Source organism: Canis lupus, chromosome 18 (genome assembly GCF_011100685.1).
Source record: "Canis lupus familiaris isolate Mischka breed German Shepherd chromosome 18, alternate assembly UU_Cfam_GSD_1.0, whole genome shotgun sequence".
Lineage (NCBI taxonomy): Eukaryota > Metazoa > Chordata > Mammalia > Carnivora > Canidae > Canis > Canis lupus.
Genome location: NC_049239.1, coordinates 8,950,262 through 8,975,305, shown reverse-complemented (window position 1 = coordinate 8,975,305; position 25,044 = coordinate 8,950,262). Strand labels below are relative to the sequence as shown.

The 25,044-nt window shown below is 35.2% G+C and overlaps 1 long non-coding RNA gene across 2 annotated transcripts in view; it reads right to left on the bottom strand.

Annotated features, from left to right (window-relative positions):
* The window catches only part of LOC111090870, a 111,685-nt gene that overhangs the window by 47,729 nt on the left and 38,912 nt on the right, over positions 1-25,044 (bottom strand). Inside the window, exon 1 of one of the 2 annotated variants that reach the window (XR_005373083.1) lies at positions 1,150-1,240. The exons of the other annotated variant lie outside the window; for it this stretch is intronic. This is a non-coding gene — a long non-coding RNA (uncharacterized LOC111090870). Of the gene's footprint in view, positions 1-1,149; positions 1,241-25,044 lie in introns of those variants that run through there. 2 annotated transcript variants of the gene reach the window in all.

Genomic DNA, 25,044 nt, shown 5'->3' with positions numbered 1-25,044 from the left:
GAGAAATGAAAGTTGGGCATTGGAATCTGAGAAACCAACAGTCATTTTATAACTTTCTGTACCTGTTTGATATTTTTAAAAAATCATATGTAGATTTTAATTTTTCTTGACTAAACAACTAAGAAAACTTAAAGAAGGGAGGTGGGGGAGAAAGGAAGGGATGCCAAGCATCCTCAGGAACTCTAAAGAAAAATGACCCCAGCTGGCACAGAGCAATGAAACTTGAAGTCACTGAACTTGAGAGCAGCAGGCTTTGCTTTTGCAAGCACTTTCCTGAGCTGGTGTAGGGGACTGACTTGCTGGAGCAGAACGTGGGCGCCACTGTGTTGCATTCTCTATCAGCAAAGAGATCAGAGAAGGATGCTGCTCTATCATGTCTCTCCTATCAATTGATCGGATTCTCTGCTTTTCTGTGTGCCTGACACTGTGATACCCGGGAGCTCAGAGAGTGCTGCTGGACCCCAAACAAACAACAATGCCGGGAGGTGCTCATTTATCATCCCAAGGGAAGGCAGGCCTGAGAGCCAGCACTGGTTGGCTAAGTCTCTGGCACACAGGCTTGGTTTCTTTGGCAGGGAAGAAGTCACCATATGTCTCCAGGCACCAGCTAGTTGGCCATCTCCAAAAGAAGAGTTACTGTATCCATCACTAGAGGACTCAGGTGTCAAGTATGCTGGCAAGCTCCTGACTGCTACCTGAAACCTCCAGAACGCCGCATTGTTCTTTTCTGGGTTCTGAGAGGGAGGGGAAGAGAGGCAACCAGGCTATTATTGTTGGGCCGCAGAGAAATAAAATCAGCCCCTCTGCAAGTCCACAGTTGGTGTGAACTGATAAAGTGTCTGGTGCAAATGGCAAAGATAAAAGGACTTTGTGGTGTTCCAAATCTCTCTTTCTCTGTGTGCTGTTCAATAGAGGTTTCCCTGAATCTTGCCTTATTTTCTCCGATGATACAAGGAATGAGTGCAAAGCTAAGTGATCAGAAAAGTTACAAGTAGAGAATATAAAACTGTGTTTATAAGTGTGTGATTGTGTATGAATACACAGGAATTACCACATTTTCTTCTATTAGCAAGGAACTAGAATGAAAGTAGTTATTTACAAGGATGGGGTTTAGGAAAGAAAGTGCGAAGGCCCTTTACAAGGACTTACAAAGTACTGGCGGTGGGTCAGGGGTGCTGCAGGAGCACAGGAGTAGGTCTTTCAGATACCACCGTTCTGGCTGCTTCACAAACAAGATTTCCTTAAAGAGCAAGGTTAATTAAACTCTAGGTCAGGAGTTCTCAAATTCTTTAGACTCAGTACTACTTTGCACTCTTAAAAATTATTAAGGACCCCAAGGGTTTTATTTATATGAATTTTCTCTATTGATGTTTACACTGTTAAAAATTGAAGCTGAGAATTTAGAAAACATATTTTATGATTTACTGAAATAACAATAATAAACATACCACAGGTTAACAAACATAATCCATACTTGTGAAAATAACCACATTTTCTAAAACAAAAATAAATTTATTGAGGAGTGGCATTGTTTTCCATTTTTCCAAATCTCTTTAATGTCTGCCTTATTAGGATATAGTTGGACTCTTACATCTGCTTCTACGTTCAATCTGTCCTACCACTGGTATTATTGTGCCTCTAGAAAACTATACTGAATACTCTTAAGAAAATGAGAATTTAAAAAGATAAATGATGCCTTATTATTATTATGAAAATAATTTTGACTGCAACGACCTTCTAAAGAGTTGCAGAGACCCCCAGGCATCTCCAGGCCATACCTGGAAAACTACTAGTGTGATTGAATAATCAAAGTGATGCATGGGGAAATCACTGGTGTATACTGCTAGCACTATATTTCCGCCACTAAAAAGCTATGCACTTGGAAGATGAGTGCTCTGGGTTCGAAGAAGGCCAATTATGATTTTGAAAATCAAGTCATGTGAGGTTGCATTTTGAGAAAAGCATGTAAGAGAAACATGTATCCAGTTAAACAACAACAATGCAGCTACTCTCACACCAAAGCCATGGTTTCATGACTGCACAATTTGACCCTTTGGATGATTTCAATAATTGAGAATTTGGGAACTTTTAGGGTTTAGAAACCTAGTGGCTATGGAAGAGGGGGTAGGGTGGGGTACAGGGTGACTGGGTGATGGGTATTAAGGAGGGCACCTGATGTAATGAGCACTGGGTGTTCTATGCAACTGATGAATCACTAATGACACAATATGCTATTTGTTAACTTAAATTTAAATAATTAAAAAAAAAAAGAAACCCATTGGCTTTTTTTTTTAAGTAAGTGTTGTATTTGAAGTTCTATGCCAAGGTCATTTTGCATAAATGGCACTACAACTGTAATTCAACTACAGGTTAAAATGGACAGGGCAGGTCTTCGTCTTTTGGTTGGAAGCTCACATCTATCTCTCACAGATCTGTGAGGAGATGATGAGGAAATAGATGGAAAAACCCGCTGAGAAGTTAGTACAATAAAACATAAAATTTGTTTGTTTCTATGTTTGTTTGATTTTTGGAAGGGTCTATATAGGATAGCTGCCATGTTAGTGTCCAAAATCTGGCCTTCAGGGAATATATGCACCACACGGATATCTGACCTTCAGGGACTATATGCACCACACAGACAGTTAAAAATGGGAATACACAGTAACAAGTTTAATACATTCAAATTCAACAATAATTATTCACAAGGAAAAAAAAATTACTCACAAGGTCATGAATCCTGAAAAACACAGATTGGTTTATGACAAAGAGACCCAAATAAGCTTTCTGACATATTGGATTATTTGCAAAAGAAATTTCTTTCCCTGGTAACTAGAGAGATTACCACAAATGAGGAGAACTGTGGGTTTGCAGCACAGGAATCCAAAGAACAAGCATGCACACATGCACACAAATACACAAACACATGAAAGGATCCTAGGTTTAAGTGTCCCTGTTTGTGGGTTTGTGCAACCCTAGCCTCGCTTCTAGATTCAGAATCCTGAGATAACGTAATAGAGATTTCTGATCTTTGCTGACAAGCATGCTCTAAACCAGGTGTAAAATCTTTGGCAAGGTACTTAACCTATAATGGATCTGTTTTATCATGTTAAGGATCTCGGAACTTGGTATTTCAGCCTGCTAAAAAATAACTTGTCAGAGCTGTGAAGCTGTCACCTAGGTTAGGGATGGGAAGAATGCTACAATTGTGCATCAGTATGTGTAACTGATGTGAAAATGTAAGGTTAACTGTGCGAAAGCAAATCAGACTAAATTTATTATTATGTCTCCAGTTAAGCAAAAATCTGCATTTCTAGGTCTTAAGAACCTGCAAAGAGAAGTAAGCTTGGAATCGGGTAAAGTCTCAGGATGACACAAATCCACAGAAGAGACAATTTCCAGTGGCACTAACTACAGTAAGGATAGAATTACAGGGCTGAGAAGACCCTGTACAAGGGGGTTGGCCCTCGTGGAGTCTGCAAACAGTGCCTCCCCTGCCTCAGCACAGGACTTGCGAATGACCGAAAAGGTGATGCAAGGGTATCTTAACTTGAGGGGCACAAGTTCACACTAGTAGTGACAAAGGAGACATGTATACACTGTTGGTGGATTTTCTCTTTGTGTGCCACAGGTTCAAGTCTAGACATACGTATTTATTATCCTTGACTAGCTATAGTAGGGATGTATCATGCAAAGGAGTTATTATTGTTTCTCTCTTTTATTTTTAGAGTTTGAGATTTCTTATCCACAAGGAAGGGCGGAACTACCATTTGGAATTGGATGGGGACCTGTGGATGAGGAGCCAGACTTGACCTTCGGACTTGCTTCACTGCAGACAAGAAGGGTTACCCCAGGGGCTACTGTGTTCAGGCAGTTATATCAGAGTCAAGCCTCATGTTGAGGAGGAGAGGAGGAGAGCAGAACAGCAGCCATATCTGCCTACCCAAATCATCAACAGCCACTTTCCACGGCCAAGGGTATGCGTTCAGAAGGACACCAGGTGGGGCTTCTAACACTAATCTGAAATTCCCAGAGGTTCTGCTTTATTTCGGCCTCACCTTTCTCACTGCCTAGTCATTTCTTTTCCTCTAGTGTCTTTCTTTTTCTGTAACTACCCAGCTCTTTTTCCATATTATCATCTTTTCCTATTTTTCCTTTGTTCTCTTCCTTGGCCCTTATTTTCTCTATTTTGTTTTGTTTTGTTTTGTTTTACCTGATCAAAGCATGAACAAATATTTAAAATATTTGTATCATAATATGGCAAATTTGGCATTCTCCTTCAATCCAACTTTACACCAATATCTTTGAATACAAGCTCTCTATAACCCGTGTACATCCCAAACTGCATAGGCTTCTCTTCCTTGAACACTCAGTACCTATCACATATTTGAATATTTTGCTAGCAATTTCCTTTCTGACATCTCTGGCTACTGACATAGAACTGGTATTTCAAGCCTCAGTTCACTGTCACTTTCTACATGAAGCCTTTTGCAGTCCTCTTAGGTACTCTCCTTTAGATGGTCTCCATATTTTCTCATTTGGTGATCTAATCCAATCTTGAACTTCATTTACTACTTTTAATGTGACTGTACTCTGATTTATCATCTCAGATCTAACTTAAATTCTTTTACATCTATCAACTACTTATTAAATATCTCCTCATGGGTGACCAGTTTATCCTGGAGGACAATAAATTTCCAATAATATGTTAGCAATTCCTAAATTCACGTACATGCACGCATGGGTGCACACATGCCTGTGTACATGTGCGTGCACGAGTTTGTGCACACACACACACACACTAGGATGTTAATGGACACAGTTTCCCATCCTATCCTCTGAAACAGTTTGGGTGATCTGGTGCATCAACTATTTAAAAAAATCTCTGTTGCTGGAGCAAATTGCTATTTTCTGAGCTGTTTCTCATTCACTACTTTGTTATCCTCTCACTAAGACACATTGGATCCATTGTACCATTGTGTGACCAAACCCTGAGGTCCCTGCCTGTCCCAGGCTCAAAGAAACCTCTTCTGAATGTTCATGAGAGTCTTGAGATATACATCTGTTGAATGATGCAAGCCTTGGTAAGGCAGCATGAAATGTGGGATGCTCTGAGATTCTCCTAATAGTCTAATACTATCTGGAAAAGAGGCTTGAAGCTCACTTTAAAAACACTTTTTATAAGCCAAACTATCAGAAGTACTAGAGCCACAATGCAGAAGGATATATTTTCCAAGCTCAACTATCTAAAAGACTAAAGGAAGAAGTTAGACCGACACATATTGCTAGTACCTTCCAGATACAAAAGAGAAAATGGGTCTGTTTGCTGGAAATTGCCATGATAGCTTCCACAAAGCAGGTATGTGCATTCATATGTTGTTTATCAATATGGTTACTTATATTTTAAGAGTAGAACTTGTAAGCCAAAGGGAACTAAGATAGTCTATTATGTCATTTCTCCTTTGTCAAATAGATTGAACTGTAAATGGGTCACTTATTGATCCTTTAAAAAAGGCATTAAATTATGTAATTAAACCTGAAGCATTAATAAAAGATTGAAATTTTCTATATTATGTCTATGCTCTATAAATTTAAAGCTAACTATGAGTGGATGCATTTCCTTCAATCATGTTAAAAATTAAACACACAGATACATCCTGGGTGCACTGATACAAAATAAAAGCAATTATTTACAGATTTATCAATTTGACCAGTGGATCTCAACCTTGTCATACAACCATTTTGGAAGGAAGAAAATTTTTTAAAATAGGCCTTGATGGATTTGTATTATTAAAATACATGGGGGAAACAATATCAGGAAAGTTCAGGATGACAAATTTGTTTCATCAATGCATGTCACAGCTCCTTGCTACTATCTTCAAGCTGCTTGCTGGATTTCTGAGAGTCATCTCTTTCTTACACAAACTTCCCACATAAACTAAACCCTGACTGAGACACATGAGACATAACTAATCTTCCAAATGAAAAGCTTAAAGCCTTTAGTTTATGTAAAAATTTATAGCTGCATAAGAAAATGATTTTGTTCTCAGTTTCCTTTCCTCTATAGAGCAGGGAAGCCAATTTTATGAATAACTCCTAGTAATGCCCAAGTTAAAATCTTCTGGTGTGTTGGAAGCTAAAACCACTGATGAATCATCATATTGATGAATGGCCACACAAATTCAGACCACACAAGACTTCAAACTAGGCCTACAGTAAGTCAAAAAATTGTCAAGCATTTCAATTTCCTTTTGAAAAAACTTATTATTGAATTAATATTTTAAATTTATAATCTGGAAGAAATGACATGACTTAAATGCCTCTTCATGGTCTTTTTCTACTCTTTGACTCGATTAATAATTAGATTCAGTTAATTGACAGATAATACTTGCTACAGAGTTGTTTTAAAAGTAAATTATTTAAATTAATTCAACTTTTCCCTTTCCTCAAAAAAAGTTTAAAAATGTTATTTGACTTTTATTTTTATTATAGCTCATTTTTCATGAAAATGATTCTCGGATTTTTACAATCCAAAAATAAACTATACACTAAAAATATACATAATGTAACATATAAGAAGGATTTCAAAGATGAGTGACCAAGCTACTGAGATGCAAGTTGTCATTTCTGGAGATATATCAGGGCTACTGTTATTACTCTACCAACTACAGTTTGGATCATACTACTTCTAAACTGGAAAACACTTTTTAAATTGTATTCTAAATGTTTGACTATAACTCTTGTTTTAGTGAGGTGTTCACGAGTCAGATTATTGATTCTAATACATCACAGTTAGATTTCCTGTCATTTATATTTAGTTGTACATGGCCCAATCACAATTTGTTTACTGCTGTTGGGTATTGCTTTTTTTTTTTTTCATAACACGTTTCTCCTAGTAAACTTGACCCCAAACTTCACAATAGGGCAAGTGAGCACTTCCTAGACTTCAAGGAATGGGTGGGGCTGGGGCACTTGTGGAGGGTGAATCCTGTTTCTCCTAATTTTTTAATAGACTTTAATTTTAAGCGCAATTTTAGTTTCACAGCAAAAATAAACAGCAGGTATAGATTTCCCATATACTTCCTACCCAAACATATGCACAGCTTTCCCCACTAACAACAACCCCCACCAGAGGGATACACTGTGGGAGTTGTGGAGAAATTCAGACCAGAGTGGTCTGTATTCTCATTGTAGACTATATCTGTATAGTTGATGAACCTACATTATTCTTATTACCTTAAGTCCATAATTTACATTAGGGTTCCCTCATGGTGGTGTACATTCTATGGGTTTTAACAAATGTATAATGACATCTGTGGACCATTATAGTGTCCTACAGAATAGTTTCACTGAACTAAATGCCCTTTACGCTCTGCCTATTTATTCCTCCCTCCTCCCTAACCCCTGCAAACCATTGATCCTTTTAGCGTTCCCATAGTTTTGTCTTTTACAGAATGTTATATAAAATGTCATACAGGAATCATACAATATGTAGTCTTTTCATATTGGCTTTTTTCACTTAGCAATACACACTTAAAAGCTTGATAGCTTTTTTCTTTTTTTTAGTGCTGAATAATATTCCATTATCTGAATGTGCTATTCTTTATTATAGTATAGCACATTCTTATTACTTGCTAAAGGACATCTTGGTTGCTTCCAAGTTCTGGAAATTATGAATAAAGTTTCTATAAACATTCATGTGTAGGTTTTTGTGGGGATATAAGTTTTCAACTTGTTTACCAAGAAGCATGACTGCTAAATTATATGGTAAAAGTATGTTTAGTTTCGTTAGAAACTGCCAAACTGTCTTCAAAACCAGCTGTGCCATTTTGAATTCCCAATAGCAATAAGTGAGAGTTCCTATTCCTCTATATCCTTGTCAGCATTTGGCATTTCTAGGGTTTCAAATTTTGCCCATTCTAATAAGTGTATAGTGAGCTCTCATTGTTTTGATTTGTAATGTCCTAATGAGATGAATTTTGGTATCTTACCAAATGCTTATTTTCCATTTGTATATGTTCTTCAATGAGACAGCTATTCATATCTTTTGCCCAATTTAATTTGGTTGTTCATTTTCTCATTGCTAAATTATAAGAGGTTATTCATAGTTTTGGATTAAGAGCCCATTATCAGATGTGTCTTCTGCAAATATTTTCTAGTCTTTGGATGGTTTCCTCATTCTTTTGCCAGTATATTCCACAAAACAGGTTTTTAATTTAAATGAAGTCCTCCTCACCAGTTATTTCTTTTATGGATTGTGCCTTTGGCATTGTATCTAAAAAGTTATCACCATACTCATGGCCATCTAGATTTCCTTCTATGTTATCTTTTAGGAGTTTTATAATTTTGTGTTTTATACAGTTAGGTCTATGATTCATTTTGACTAAATATTTGTGAGGGGTATAATGTCTATGTCTAGATTAATTTTGTGTGCATGTATTTTCTGTAATAGGCTTTTTTTCACATGTGGGTCCAGTTGTTCCAGCATGATTTGCTGAAAAGATTCTTTTCTCTATTGTATTGCCTTTGATCCTTTACCAAAAATCAGTTAACCATATTTATTTGGGTCTATTTATCAACTATTTAATCTATTCCATTGATCTATTTGTCTATTCTTTTGTGAATACCACACTGTCTTAATGATTGTAGTTACATAGTAAGTATTAAAGTCAGAAGTATAAATCATCCAATTTCATTCTTTCTCTTTCATATTGTGTTGGCTATTCCGAGTCTTCTGCTTCTTATAAACTTTATAATCAATTTGTCAATGTCAACAAAATAACTTGCTGGGATTTTGACTGGCATTCAGTCAAAATCTATAGATTTAATATTCTTACTCTACAAATTAGGAAGAATTGACATCTTGAAAATACTGTTTTCCTATCCATGGACATGAAATATCTTTCAATTTATTTATTTCTTTGATTTTTTTTTATCATAGTTTTGTGGCTGTCTTCATATAGATCTTAGACATATTTTGTTAGGTTTATACCTAAGTATTTCATTTTAGGAGATATTAACATAAATGGCATTGTGTTTTAATTCCAAATTCCACTTGTTCATTACTGATATACTGGAAAGCAACTGACTTTATATACCAACCTTGCATCCTACAACCTTGTTATAATGTCTTGCTAGTTCCAGAAGTTTTCTTCAGTTCTTTCAGATATTCTACATAGATGGCCATATTATCTATGAAGAGCTTTATTTCTTCTTTCCCAATTTCTGTATCTTTTATTTCCTTTTCTTAATGCATTAGGTAGGACTTCCAGCACAATGTTGAAAAGGAGCATGATAGAAGAAATACTTGCTTTGTTCTTAACTTAATGAGTTTCTAGTTTCTCACCAAAGTATGATATTAGTCATAAAGTTTTTAAAATTTTTTAATTTAAATCAAGCTATTTAACATATAGTGTATTATTAGTTTCAGGGGTAGAATTTAGTGATTCATCAGTTGTATACAACACCGAGTGCTCATTACATCAAGTGCTCTCCTTAATGCCCATTGCCCAATTACCTTGTCCCATCCACCTCCGTGCCTTCTAGCACCTCTCAGTTTGTTTCCTATAGTCTCTAATGGTTTATCTCCCTCTCTGTTCTTATTTTATTTAATTTTCCCTTCCCTTCCCCTATGTTCATCAGCTTTGTTTCTTAAATTCCACATATGAGTGAAATCATATGGTATTTGTCTTTCTCTGACTGACTTATTTCACTTTGCGTAATACCCTCTAGTTCCATACACATCATTGCCCTGGCAAGATTTCATTCTTTTTGATGGCTGAGTCATACTTTTTTATGTAGATTTTATTTTATTTATTTTATCAAACTGAGTAAGTTCCCTTCCTAGTTTGCTGAGAGTTTTTACTAGGAATGGGTGTTGGGTTTTGTCAAATGTTTTTTTTTTTTTTTCCATCTATTAACATTATTGTGTGGTTTTTCTTATTTAACCTGTTTTGATATGATGGGTTATATTAACTGATTTTTGAATGTTGAGCTGGCTTGCATACCTGGGATAAGAATCACTTGGTTGTGTTGTGTAATTATTTTTATACTTTGCTGGTTTTAATTTGCTAATATTCTTTTAAGGATTTTTGCATCTATGTTCATGAGAGATTGTTCTGTAGGTTTCTTTTCTGGTAATGTCTTTGTCTGATTTCGCTATTAGGGTAATGCTGTCCTCATTGTATGAGTTAGGAATCATTCCTTCTACTTCTATCTTCTGGAAGAGTTTGTGGAGAATTGGTATTCTATCTTCTGGAAGAGTTTGTGGAGAATTGGTATAATTTCTTCCTTAAATATTTGGTAGAATTCACTAGCAAACCTATCTGGAACCGGTACTTTCTGCAAAGGTAATTAAATTAAATTATTATTTCAATTTATTTAATAGATACAGTCCTATATAAATTTTCTCTTTCTTCTTGTGTGAATTTTGGCAGTTTGTATCTTTCAAGGACTTTGCCTATTTTGTCTAGATTATTATATTTGTGGGCATTGAGTTGCTCACTGTATTTTTTTATTGTCATTTCAGTGTCTAAGGGATCTATAGTGATGTCTCCTCTTTTACTTCTGATATTAGTCATTTGAGTCTTCCCTCTCTTTTTTTTTCTTAGTCTGGCTAGATGCTTATCAATTATATCGATCTTTTCAAAAAATCAGATTTTGGCTTTTTAAATTTTCTCTATTGACTTCCTATTTCCAATTTCATTGATTTATGTTATGTTTTTATTTCTTTTCTTCTGTCTACTTTGGATTTATTTACTCCTCTTTTTCTATTTCCCTTAGGTAGAAGCTTAGATTATTAATTTTGGGTTTTTCTTCTTTTCTAATATATGTATTTAGCTTTTCAAATTTCTCCCTAAACACTACTTTTGTTGCATCCAATATTATTTGGTAGATTGTATTTTCATTTATTTTAAAATATTTTAAAATTTCTCTTGAGATTTTTTTTCTTTGGCCCATTTGTTATTTAGAAGTGCATTGGTTAATCTCTAAGTATTTGGGGGTTTTCCAGCTATTTTTCTGTTACTTATTTCTGGTTCAATTCCATATGGTATGAAAGTAGACATTACACAATTTCTATTCTTTTAAATTTATTAAAGTGCATTTTATGGCCAGAATGCTGTCTATCTTAGTGAATGTTCCATGTGAGCATGAAAAGAATAAGTATCCTGCTGTTGTTAAGTGAAGTAGTTTGACAGATGTCAATTACACTCATTTGGTTGATTTTGCTGTTGACTTAAACTATGCCCTTACTGTTTTCTGTCTCCTTTATCTGTCTATAGTAGAGAGGTGTTGAGGCCTCCAATTATTACAGTGGATTGATCTACTGTTCCTTGAAGTTCTATCATTTTATGCCAAATGTATTTTGATCTTCTGTTGCTAGGTGCATTTACATGAAAGACCAATGTATCTTCTTGGAGAAATTAAACCATTTATCATTATATGAAACCAATGTTTATCCTTGATAACTTTCCTTTCTCTGAAGTCTGCTCTGTCTTAAATTAATATAACTACTCCAGGTTTCTTTTCTTTTGATTAATTTACCATGATATATCTTTATTTACTTTTCATCTATATGTATCTTTATATTTAAAGTGGCTTTCTTATAGACAACATGGAGTTGGGTCTTGTTTCTTGATCTACACAGTCTGACAATCTCTATCTTTTAATTAGTATGTTTATACCAATGAAATTTAAAGTGAAGATTGATATAGTTAGATTAATATCTACCATATTTGCTACATTTTTCTGTTTGTTGCTCTTGATCTTTTTTCCTAATTTTGTCTTTTTTCTGCCTTTTGTTGTTTTAATTAAGCATTTTATTTACTTTCGTAAGTTTTTAATTTCCAGTAAGTTAAATAGTGTTATATTAATTTCAAGTGTACTAATTTAGTGTACTTATTTATTTATTGTACTTACTTATTTAGTGTACTTATTTACCTTAATGTACTAATTTAGTGACTTAACAATATATGTATATTTATACACCATGTATAGATTTAAGAATATAACTAATTCCTCCTAAGTCAAATCAATAATCTGTTATCTGTAGTATGCCTGCTCTCTAGAGCTTTAACTTGTAATAGCTCTGCTTTGGTTTACCTAAGTATCTCATACCACAATATCATAAGCTATATAATAAGCAATATCACTCTTGCCTCTCCAAAACTTCCTCTCATGTGTTCTCTTTGTTTAATTAGTTTTACTACCTTGTTTTCTAAATTAGAAAGTTTGGCAGTTTCTTAAAACATTAAACCTATACCTACCTATTGGTGATAATGAGCATGGGAGGATTAGGCTAACACTAGGAAGTTGATTAGTGTTTGTACCATTTTATACTCTCACCAGCTGTGCATTGTTGTTCTAATTGCTCCACATCCCCAAAAGAACTTGGTAAGATCAGGTTTTTTTGTTTTGTTTTGTTTTTTTTAATTTTATCCATTCTAGTCATTGTGATTAGTGTATATTGTTTTTTAGGCAGAAGATAGTTGGGCTTTGCTTTTTATTGGTCCAATCTGATCATCTTTTTTAGTAGAATGTGTAGGCTGATTACATATAAGGGATAAACGAGGTGGTTTGGTTTAAATAGACAATCTTGTAATTGCTCTTTTTGTATTTGTTCTATTTCCTTTTTATGTGCTTTCTCTTGTGTTCATTGAGAAATTTTCTGATTCTATTTTATCCTCCCTGTTAGCTTATTAATTATTAATTCACTATTATTGGTTGCTGTAGGGGTTATAATATGTATCTTTACCTTAGCACAATATACAAGTAATATTATGGAACTTTAAGAATAATATAAGAAACTTAACAATATACTTCTACTTCTTAACTCCTGGACTTTGTGCTATTGTTGTTATGTTTTATTTCTGTATGTGTTATAAACATCATAATGGTTATTACTTTAGTTTTTTATAAGAAAAAGTTTTTATATCACATTGAAAAGAAATTACCTAGGAATAAATTTAATCAAAAAAGTAAAAAATATGTACTCAAAACTATAAGACGTTGATGAAATAGAAGACACAAGTAAACTGAAAGATACCCCATGCTCATGAATTGGAAGAACTAAAACTGTTAAAATGTTCATACTACCCAAAGCAATCTATATATTCTATATGATCCTTATAATGGCATTTTTCACACATACACACACACACAAGAAACAAAAAACAATCCTACAATTTGTATGGAACCATAAAAGACCTCAAATAACCAAAGCAATCTTGAGAAAGAATAACAAAGCTAGAGGCATCACAATTCCTGATTTCAAACTATGTTACAAAGCTATTAATGATTAAAACAGCATGTTATTGACAGACACACAGATCAATGGAACAAAATAGAGAGCTTAGAAACAAACCCATGCATATATGGCGAACTAACTTATGACAAAGGCTCCAAGAATATAAGTAAGGAAAGGAAAGTCTCTTCAATAAATGGTGCTGGGAAACCTAAACAGCCACATGCAAAAAAGAATGAAACTAGACCACTATCTTACAGCATACATAAAAACTAACTCAACACAAGTACTCAAATGAAACCTGAAACCATAGAATTCCTAGAAGAAAACATGGGGAGTGAGCTCTTTGACATTGGTCTTACCAAAGATTTTTTTGTTTTGTTTTGAAACCAAAAGTAAAGGCAACAAAAGCAAAAATAAACAAGTGGGACAACGTCAAACACAAAGCTGCTGCACAGCAAAGTAACTATCAACAACATGAAAAGCAATCTATGGAATGTGAAAAAATATTTATAAGTCATATTATCTAATAAGGGATTGCTATCCAAAATATACAAGGAATTCATACAACTGAGTGCCAAAAAGAAACAAAAACCAAGCAAACAAGCAAAACTAACAATCTGACTTAAAAATGGGCAGAGGAACTGAATAGACATTTTTTCCAAAGAAGACATACAAATGGCCAACAGGTTCATAAAAAGGTGCTCAACATCACCAATCACTAGGGAATAGAAATCAAAACCAATTTGATCATTTTAAGACTAGTTTTTAAGATTTAGAAGTGGGACTAGTGCAGCCTTTGGTTTAGTGCTATTCTTTTACCTGGGGCTACGGTAGAACATTCTACTTATCTAATGTCACATAGATAGTTCCATAAGAGTTTTCTACTCTGCATATATGATTTCTATGGATAATTCTCCCTGCTTCTTTTATCTCCTTCTTCCCTTGCCTTTGAGAATTTTTTTTTCAAATGCATGTTCTAAGCAGTACTCAACTAAAAAGTTGAGAGGGCAACTTAACAGATCTCTGGAGCTTTCTCTCGATGCAGCTCTGTCTTCTTTGGTATGGTGTTCTTTTTTTTTTTAATATTTTATTTATTTATTTTGAAAGGGAGAGAGAGCAGGAGTAGGGGCAGAGGACGAAAGAAGTAGACTCCATGCTGAGCAGGGGGCCAGATATGGGGCTTATTCCCAGGACCCTGAGATCATGACCTGAGCTGAAGGCAGATGCCTAACTTACTGAGCCACCCAGGTGCCCCTGGTATGGTGTTCTATAAACTCTAGCTGCCTTGGCTTCTTCTGACTCCAAGTTCTGAGATGCATGGCTTTTTCTGGGTGTTCTTTTCCTGAGCTGTTGCCTAAAATTCTCTACAGCTAATAAGCTTTGGTAATATCCAATCTTGTGTGTATACCCTCTCTCAGGACCCATTGCCCTTTGATTCCATATATCTAATATATGAAAAACACTATTTATAGTTCTCTGGGTTTTCTAGCTGTTTCAGATGGCATATAACTGTTACTCTATCTGGGACAGGAGTAGAATTGCTTTACTTTTTAAAGAAACTTATGACCTCAAATAATAGCTTATGATTATGTAAGAAAAAATTATTTCATAGTTACTAAAAATGTGTAAAAATTTGCAAAACGAATATTTAGTTCTCCTAAAAATAAGAAAGATCATGGTATCTAATATATTTCAGAATTAAGAAGTGAAACAGAGATATACTCACTGATTAATTGATTGATTGATTCATCTTCTCATTTATTCTTCCAATAAATATTTATTGAGTTCCAGGCCCTGGGGACATAGGGAAAAACTAATTGGATAGAGTGTTTAGATCCTAGTTGATGAGGCAGAAAATAAATAAATATAAAAATTTGAGATAATAATAAGTGCAAGAGGAAGAAGAGAACAATCACTGAACATTCTCTGAGGAGATAATGAGTTAAGACACAACATATAAAAATAACCCATTCATAGGAAGAGCTATGGGGAAATATTCTAGGCAGGGGGAATTACAGGTCTAAAGGCCGTGAGGTATAATAAGTTTGTTCTGCTTTAGGAATGGGAAGAAAACCAACAGGTTGAAATGAATGTGCTGGGTAGTGGTAGAAAATCTAGGTTGGCCTTATGGGCCATGATACAGAATTTGGATTTATTCTGAGCACAGTAAGAAGCTATGAGGGCACCTGGGTCACAAAGTTGGTTAAGCATCTGATACTTGGTTTCGGCTCAGGTTATGATCTCAGGGTTGTGAGATTGAGCCCCATATTGGGTTCCACACTCAGCAATGAGTTTGCTTGAGTTTCTCTCTTCCTCTCTCTCTGTCTGCACACCCCAAATAAATAAATATTAAAAATAGAAAAGAAAGAGATAGATTTTAAAGGTAGAATTTATGAGATGTTCTGATGTATAGAAGAATCATATAAAACTCTTCAAATGTTAGCTAGACCAACTGGGCATTTCATAGTACATTTATTGAAAGGTGGAAAAGACAGAAGGGAGCAAAATGGGCAGGAGACATAGGAGAAACAAAAAGGCCCATTTTACATATACTAAGTTTGAAATGCTTCTTAGATGTATAAGCTAAGAAGTAAAAAAAAAAAAAAAAAAAAAAAAGACCTGTATAAGTCTAAAGCTCATGGGAGAAATTCAGACACTAATTTGACAGACATCAGCAGACAGATGGTATTTAAGTTATAACTTAAGATGAAAGCAGAAAAGGAGAAAATGAGAATTAGAAAATAGGGTCCAGACCCCTAAGCCCTAAAGACTCCACTATTAAAATCAAGTAGAAAAGAAGGAACCAGCAAGAGATTAAGAAAGAATGGTTGGGAGGTAGGAGGACAAATAGAGGAGTGTGCTGTGAAAGAAGCTAAGGCAAGTGTTCAGCTGTGTTGAATGATGCTAAGAGGTTAGAGAAGAGATCAAAGCTTTACTAAATCAGAAGAGGACAGAAAGTATCAGAACTTTACTGAATCAAAAAGAGATCAAATGGATGCTAATTAGGGCTACCTGTGAAGCATGAGCAAATTACTGAAAAATGCTCATAATAAAAATATTCAAGAAAGGAGACATATGGATTTTGATGAACCTTATAAGAATGGTATCCTACATAGACATTACTTTAAATTTTGCCCTCTGGAAGAATGATGCCTGGGATAGTGGGTACATTTCAGGAGAGATCTTTACATTTGCAAATGAATATCTAGGGCATACTGTTGCCTTTGGAGAAGCATAATTTTCTAAGTAAGAAAGAGATGGAGAGAGAAATGGAAGGCACTTTCTTGGAGGAATAAGGACATATTTCAATGTGTTCTCTCAGAATACTTTTGCCCGACAAAAGTTATTTGTAATAAGGTGATGAAATTAAAGAATTAGGTCCCTACAGAGGAGAAGACCACTGATAAAATTCAGGAAGATGTGAAAAGACTAATGGAAACAGACTCTCGTAACTGGCTGATGAAATTCCATGTGAAGAAATGTCAAATAATGAAGACAGGGTCAAAGTTCCTGAATAGGAACTATATAAAGTCTACCAGCATTAGGAGGGAGAGAGTTCTGAGGGATTGGAAAAATAAATTCCCAAGTCGCCAGCACAGATTGAGAATAAACAGTATAAAGAGAATACTGAACACCAGAAGGAGGGCCTCTGAATGAGTGTAAATGGAAGGAAATTGCTTCAGGCCCCTATAATGGATTAATGAGGCTACATATAAATTATGGTTGGCGTTTCTTGTCATTTTATGATTAACAGTGTGTGGAGATGGTGAGGGATGAAAAGGGGGCCTGAGGACTGTGAAGTATTCAGTTAGGTCAGAGAAAGTACAGCATCCTCCTGAAGGGGCTGGATCACATTCCAGCCTCTGAGTTTCTTGTCCAGGGTAGCCTGTAAATGCTATAGTAATACTGAATGATGACATCGTCCATTGTGGAGCATTTCCCTGGTCTTTTGGAAATTTCTGGCAGGGTAGGGGAGCAGAGGACCATATAATTACAAAGCCTGAGGTGGGCAGCAGAGGTGGTCAGTTTGGATAATAGTTGCCTGAACCTTTTAAAACTTTTGTGGTACTTTCTTTCCTGTCTCCTTGTCACCCTGCCCCACCCAGGAGTTTACCATAGGATATCTTTCTTTGTTACTGTGTGCACCCAGGCTGTGTTTACCCAACACTATTGTTAAGTTCCTTGAGGATCAGAGTTTGTATGAGTCATCTGAATGTCCACACAGTTAAAGCTCAGGATCTTAAATGTACAAGAAAATCAGCAAAATTTGTAGGCTCATCCTTCACCAAAATATGAGTGGTTTTTCACTGACGAGGGTTTCAACAGCCTGGAAGAAGTCATTTGAGGTTTTGGATGTGCTGAATCTACATTTTTTAGACACTAAAAAAGTACAAGGTCAGTCTATTTTAGGCACTACTCAAGATGTAGTCATTATTATGAGACATGTGTTTAAAAAGATATTTTCTAACATTTCTTTTTGAATATCTATTTCAGAGGTGTGTGTCATTGTGGCTAACCAGTATTAGTATGACTGACTATTACTGTTATTTTGTGTATGTTGTGTCCTTATATGACTGTGGAGAGGAGTCCGCAGACTACCTAATTAATGCATTTGAAGAGTCATTTCTCCAAAGACAAGAAAGAACTTGTTCAAAATTACAAAGAAATAATCTTTTTTTAAAGATTTTTAAAAATTTTTTACTTATTTATTTGAAAGAGAGAGAGAGCATGAGAAGGGAGGAGAGGGAGAAGCAGGCTCCCCGCTGAGCCAGGAACCCAGCTTGTGGCTCATCCTAGGACCCTGGGATTGTGACCTGAGCCAAACGCAGATGCTTAACTGACTAAGCCCCCCAGAGGCCCCTACAAAGAAATAATCTAATTTGAATACCAGCATTCCTTACTGAAGCTCACCTACAGAGTGTATATGTGCTAGAGAGTGACTGTTTATTACACTATTTCCAAGTGGTCTTTGTGGGTCTTTCCACTGTCCCATTCAATCCTCAAAATAATCTCAATTTATTTTCTCAGTCAACAGATGAAATAGGCTCAAAGATGTCAAATTCTTTAGAATAATACTATGAGTTAGGTGAAGATCTGGCACTCAAAAAAAAAAGGCAGATTTTTTAATTCCAAACTACATCTTTTTACTAAGTAATGCCAATTCTTCTTCTATTAAGGATTTAATAAATACTCAATGAATTGAAGTCAACAATCCAAATATAAAACAATATGTGAAAAATTATGACTAAAATGCAACCCCAAATGTAACCAAATACAAATTTGTTTTGTCTCCCTACTTTGTTCTTTAAAGTGTATATAGGGGCAAGGGTTGTTTTTGCCACCGCCAAGACATTCCAGTCAACCTTAGGTCACAGACCTAAAATCACTTTAAATTACAAAGCAGTCATTTGAGAAATTAGCGTGTTAAGGTTAATATGACAATTATCATTTCAATTTTCATTTCAGACTAGAGTCCTCCATTCCTTTCTCTTGTTAAGCCTATATTAGACAGCCACCACGTTTAGATTTTTCTCTCATTCTCCCCGAATTTTTACTGGGCAAGCGACTGCTACTATAGTAAGGTGGCCCCTCCTCATGCAGACGCTGGACCTATCCATGCGATTTCTCCTCTGATCAATCTTATTCCTTCTAAGTATGCTCTCAGGTAAGACTTAAATAGCTCCCTGACTTCTCTTTTCTATGTGGTCCATGAGAAAAATACATATCCTTTGCCCTGCCATGGATGTGAGATTAATTACTTCCCTAATTCAGTCCTCTATTCTCTCTCTGTCCTGCCACAGACCACTTTAAACCTTTCCAGGCATGAGTAAGGCTGCAGTCCTGTATTCCAGAAACACAGTTCAAACTCTTCATGTGGCTCTATGCCTGAGGCAGATTGGTAGCAAAAACTAACCTTCAGATCTACTTCCTAAAAAATCTTCTGAAGATTGGAAGTGGCTCATACACAGAGCAATTCCCTTGAAAGAGAACACCTCACAACTCCTCTACACACTCTGATACACTTTTCTGGCTTTAGTTTGATGAAAGTTTTGTGGAGTTGGTTCTCCACCCTTCCTTTGTGAATTCTGCAGTTTGGTGCAGCTGTTCATTTTGAGATTCAAAATTGCATTTTGACACCTCAGTACTAATTTTAGTTTTAACCTCCTGTTCTGCAGAGGATGTTTATATTTTATTCTGGAATGGACTACATTAATAAGAAAGTGCTGTTGACCTGTTGACATTGAAGTAGAATTTAACTTAAAAGAAATTATTAATTATTTTGGGGGATCATTAGCTCTAAGAATTGAGGGAGAAATCAATCAGACAACTGATCTGAAAGGAACTTTGAATTCGCATTTCATTTGTTCATGCAAGTCTACACAGTAACTCACTGACTCGTGTTCAGAATTTGTGCAAATGAGTGATTTAGTTGAACTGAAAAACTATACCACTGTGCTTTTGGAAGTTATAACAATCTGCTACAGAGAAGAATTCTAAACTTTCATGTTTTCTAAATACATGCCATTTATTTTGGTATGGCAAGGTAGGCTTGAAGGAACGAAAGAAATACAAATTCTAAAAGAAGGTACAGAATTCTCTTTCTTACTTAAAAAGCAGATTGCAAAAAAAAAAAGTGAATTGCAAGAGCATTTCTAAGAGTCTAAAATTGGGCAATAAGTGCACTATGCTTCTTTTGCATGCTTAGTTCTAAGGAATTGAGAGTTGGGGCATTTTTTGGTGAAAAGTATTCTGTGGTAAAACAAGGTGTTTTAATGTGGGATAAAGCAACCTCTATTTCTACTAATAATATACTAATAATGTAACAACAAGGAGAAAAAAGAAACCTGTCTGATTGTTGTATGCACAGGGGGCTAATGTGAAAGACTTGAAATATTCTTATTCCTCACACAGACCCAGAGCTCAGATGTCTATGCCTTGGTTAATGAAGACCCACCAACTTTGACTTTGGGGCTTTGAACATTACCATAAGCACAAACCCAATCAGCTCAAGCACAGTAAATACATAAATACAAATAATCACAGTGAATACAAATCTTAATAATTTTTAAGATACTTAGAGGGGACAAAGTTAATTTTGGGAAGAACTGCATATATAATATTTCCTCTATACAAATGTGGACATAGAGTATTTTTATAATGACTTATTTCAAATGATAATTTCCCAGGATGCTAGAGTTCTCTAAAGGTTATAGGGGAACCTACCTGGAGAACCCCAGTCAGCTTTAAGCAAAAAAAATTCCAATCTTACTGATTTCAAGTAACACTTAAAAAAAAAAGGAATTCTACGACTTTAAAAAATCCCTACCAAATATCACTTCTCTAGGTGCTAGGAATACAAAATTTTCTATATCTCTGCTTGGAATCAAACTCATAGTTGATCCTGAAATCTCAACACAAGTCTTATACACTGTCTACAAGTGGAAAGACCAATGTGGGCTGAACATGGGAACCAAGTTCACAGATGAGACACCATATGAAGTGCTGTGACTCCCTTCCAACCTAATGTGCTTTGGAGTTTCAAGGGTCAAGTTATTTCACTAGAGGGAGTGACCCACCTGACTCTTCCAATAGGACCCACTGAAAAGACTTTTTCTGATTCAGGCACTAGAAAAAGAAACAAAAAATAATAGTATCCTTTTGGTTTGAGATTTTGGTTTAGGAATCCTTTTGGTTTGAACACCCTGATGGAGCTTATGCAGTTGAAAGTTTCCCACTTAGAGAGGTCTCCAAATACCTCTGGAACTTTTTGAAGAGTCAAGAGACACTCTGTGCCATCAATATTTCTCCTATTCTAGGATTCAGTGTAAAGATGAGAAAAGGATCTCCCTGACTTTCATATATGGGTAAATTGCATGGGGAAATGCTAGAAGTCTTTTGGTATCCCTTTCAAGCTTCAGATATACTCAGGCAAACAAGATCTGGCATGCATCAGGATGGCAAGTAGAGGCATAGATTGTGTCTACAGGACTACATTACATTGTCTTTGTTTGGTAATATGGTACAGAGAACATTGGCAGAGTTATAGGGCAAAGTAAAGATCAGTGATATGCCCAGCACTGACTGGTGTGGATATCAAAATTAACATTCAGCACAGAGGTCAAATTCAGAAACTGTAAGAGGTCAGAGGAACAGGAAGACCTTGCCGAATTTGAAAAAACAGTAACTGACTGGCATCTGACCACTTGAAAGGACAAAATGCTTAACTTCCTAGCAGTGCTAGGGACTAAATTAAAAATACCACTCAGTAGTCAATGGAATCAGGAATTATCAAAATTATGAGACAAAGAAGAAAGAAATTTTGAAGTTAAAACTGGCAAGACTTAGCAACTGACTGCTTTGGGAATGGTGAGGGAGGCAGAATGAATGAAAATGGATGGTAACTGGAATGTTGGTAGAGTGATTAATTTGAGTGAGGACCTACAGGATCTTGGCTATTTGGAAGGGGAATGTAGTTTGGGATATGATAAATGACAGGAAATAGAGAGATGGAAATTAAATCCTGGAAATCAGAAGAAAGGGTAAATTTGAGAGTCCCAGTGTAAAGGTGAGACCTGAAACCTTTGCTTTGGGTCACTGATAGAGTATAAACAAGAGACCACAGGAAAGGACCTTGGAATTGGGTGGGTGAAGCAAAGCAAGAGAAAGAAATTGAGAAGAGGCCAAGAGGGAGGCAAACTCCTTACTTTTTATAGCATGACAAAATACAATATAGTTTCCCTGTGTTGTATTAACTATAGAATACAATTAAATATAAAGCAAACATAAAATACAATTAAACTTTTTCATAACCAAATAATGTCATAATTTTTGAGTTTTTTGTTTAAGAGAGGGAAAAAGAGGTGGGAGGTGGGATGAGGCAGAGGAAGAGGGAGAGAGAGAATCTTAAGTAGTCTCCATGCCCAGTACTGAACCTGATACAGGACTTGATCTTACAACCCTGAGATCATGACCTGAACTGAAATCAAAAGTTGGCCCTAATCAAGAGTGTCACCTAGGCACTCCACCTTTTGGACAGTTTTGACTGAGTTTATAAGTATAAATCAAAGAAGCTGGTTTTCTGGGCAGACGGTATTAACAGATTTTTATTCTTTCCCTCTACGTAAGGATATAAATTCAGTTGCACACTCAATTTTATGTTTCCATGTTCTTTCATTAAAAGTTCTTGTTATAGGATTATTAATGATCAGTGTGCTTAGGATTGTCCTACTTTTAGCAATGAAATACCCACATTCTGAGAAATCCCTTAGTTCTGGGCAAACCAAAATGGCTGGTAACCTTAGTTCTGGGTACTAATAGTATCTACAAGCAACCTGGAAGCAAAGGGAAACAGACTACTATTAGCACTTTGTTTCTAGATATAAACTTTTCTTATTCTTAAAGCATGTTAATCATAGGAACCTTACTAAATAAATGACAAAATACACAAAAAAGCATAAAGTCATGTATAATCTTGCTATATAGACATAAGTTTCTTAATTAGTGATTTTTCCATATGTATCTTTTCTGACTGTATTTTATATTGTTCTCTTTATTTTTATTAAAATGCAGGCATTTATTTTTGATGTTAACGTTTTCTTGTAAACATAGTAGTGGATAACTGCATGAAATTCCACTGGAATTTTGGGGGTATGTTCCTCTTATTGACCATTGAAAATATAACCTATTAACAGCTTTTCAAAATGACTATATTGCAATGAACATCTTCATTGCTTAAATTTTATGTGTTCTTTTTATTCTTTCTGAAGATTTATTTTCAAAACAAATTATTAAATGAAAAGGCTTATAATTATGCTTACAGCTTAACAATTATTCTTTTTAAAAGAACTAGTCTCTGAGTAATCTGGACAACCAAAAAATTAACTGTAGGAATATTGACACATTGGGTTTTCCTACCAAAGTGGAGCTCAAAGTCAACACAATCCTACACACATTCTGAAAATATAACCAGAATATTAGTTTTTCACCTTTATCATGAGAAAAATCCCATGTACTATCAAACAACTGAAGAAAGCACGAAAAAGCAACTTAGAAGAAACAGAGACTATGAAGAAAAAAGAAAACTAAATTTATATTTACACATATATGCACACACACAAACATATATATATATACACACATATATTGTCAATTCTCATTATTCATGGTAGTTCTATTTTAGAAAGTCACTATAAGACTGTATAATAGAATACTAAACCATTGCTTCTAGGAGAAAATAGTAGGTTAGGTTCCTGTGAGCTTCTGGTAATATTTTCATCAGCTATTCAATACATAACCAAGAGTACAAAAATGTGGAAAATGTAGCATTAAATATATTAAGAACAGTTGTTTATAGCATAAGAACTGAAAAAAAAAGGCAGAGAATCACCTTGTATGACCTTGGCTGGGAATATATGCATCATTTGACTCCTATTTTTCACATTTCTACATATCTATGAATGCTTATGAAAGTGCCACTACAAAATCTGTGAATATGGGAATGAGGAGTATGTGTGCATATATTCACAGAACAAAAGATAGCTCTTGAAAATTAAAAACATTGTGGATAGCAGAAATGGAAAACTCAATAGTGGCTTAGAAAATAAGGTTAAGGAACTCATCCAGGAAGAACAAAAAAGAAAAAAATGGAAACCAGAAAAGAAGGTTTACAAAAGTAAAGGGTAAAACCCAGAAGGCCCAATACCTGAATAATTTTCCTCTACTGAAGGAAACAAACCACAAAATGAATTGAAGAAAATAATTAAATTTTTTCTTTCAAATTGAATTACATTGAATTTTCAGACTGAAAAACCTACAGTGTTTCTAATAGATGAAAAAACCAAGCATTATCATTGTGAGATTTCAGAATGCTAAGAGGCAAAGAAGCAATTTCTCAAGTCTCCAAGAGAAAAAAGAACATACACACAAAGGATCAAGAATCAAAATAGAATCCAACTTTTGTTAGGTCAGATTGAGAGCAGGAAAGTGATGGAACAATTCCTTTAAAATTCCGAAGGCAAAAAAAATGTCCTGCTAGGATTCAATACCCAGCTAAACTATAAATTAACTGTGAGACACGTATGGTCTCAAACATTTTGCCTCCCCTGTACCCCTTTTCAGGAAGCTGATAGTAGATGTAATCTGGAAAGAGGAAGACCTAGTTTTCAGAACACAGAAGAGTCAACACAGAAGAGTAGCAAGAATGAAGAAGGGAAATTCCAGGATGACAGTATGGAGTTGAGGGAAATCATCCAAAGCGGAACATTGTGACTCAAAAGACAAGAATGTCAAGGGCTGTTATCATCATGACTTTGGCTCTAACGTTATATTTTTAATTTGACAGAATGACTAAAGGAATTGATCCTTCAAAACAAAGAAGTATGTCATTACAAAGGGAGTCATAAGGCAGAATAGGGAACCTAAATATGAAGGAAGACAAAGGAAATTCTAAGAATGATGGACAAAAGGAAATCCCAGGATGACAGTTATGAAACAGGCCTAACAATGTCTCAAAACAAAACAAAATGGAAAGAAGGAATTGAAGGATTACTGATGTGATTTATGTTGAAAAACTAGCAGGTTTTTGGAAATTGTTTAAACAATTAACAATACTTACAAATAAAACTAAGTGAATAAAAAATAATGCATGTATTAACTCCAGGAAAAACAAAAGTAAGGAAGGACACAGAATCATAGTATATCATAGTGCTCAGGGGTAAACAGTATTTTCATAGACATTAGAGTGCTAACACTAAATCTTGATTCAACCACAAAATAAAGTACTAAATTATAAGCATGAGAGA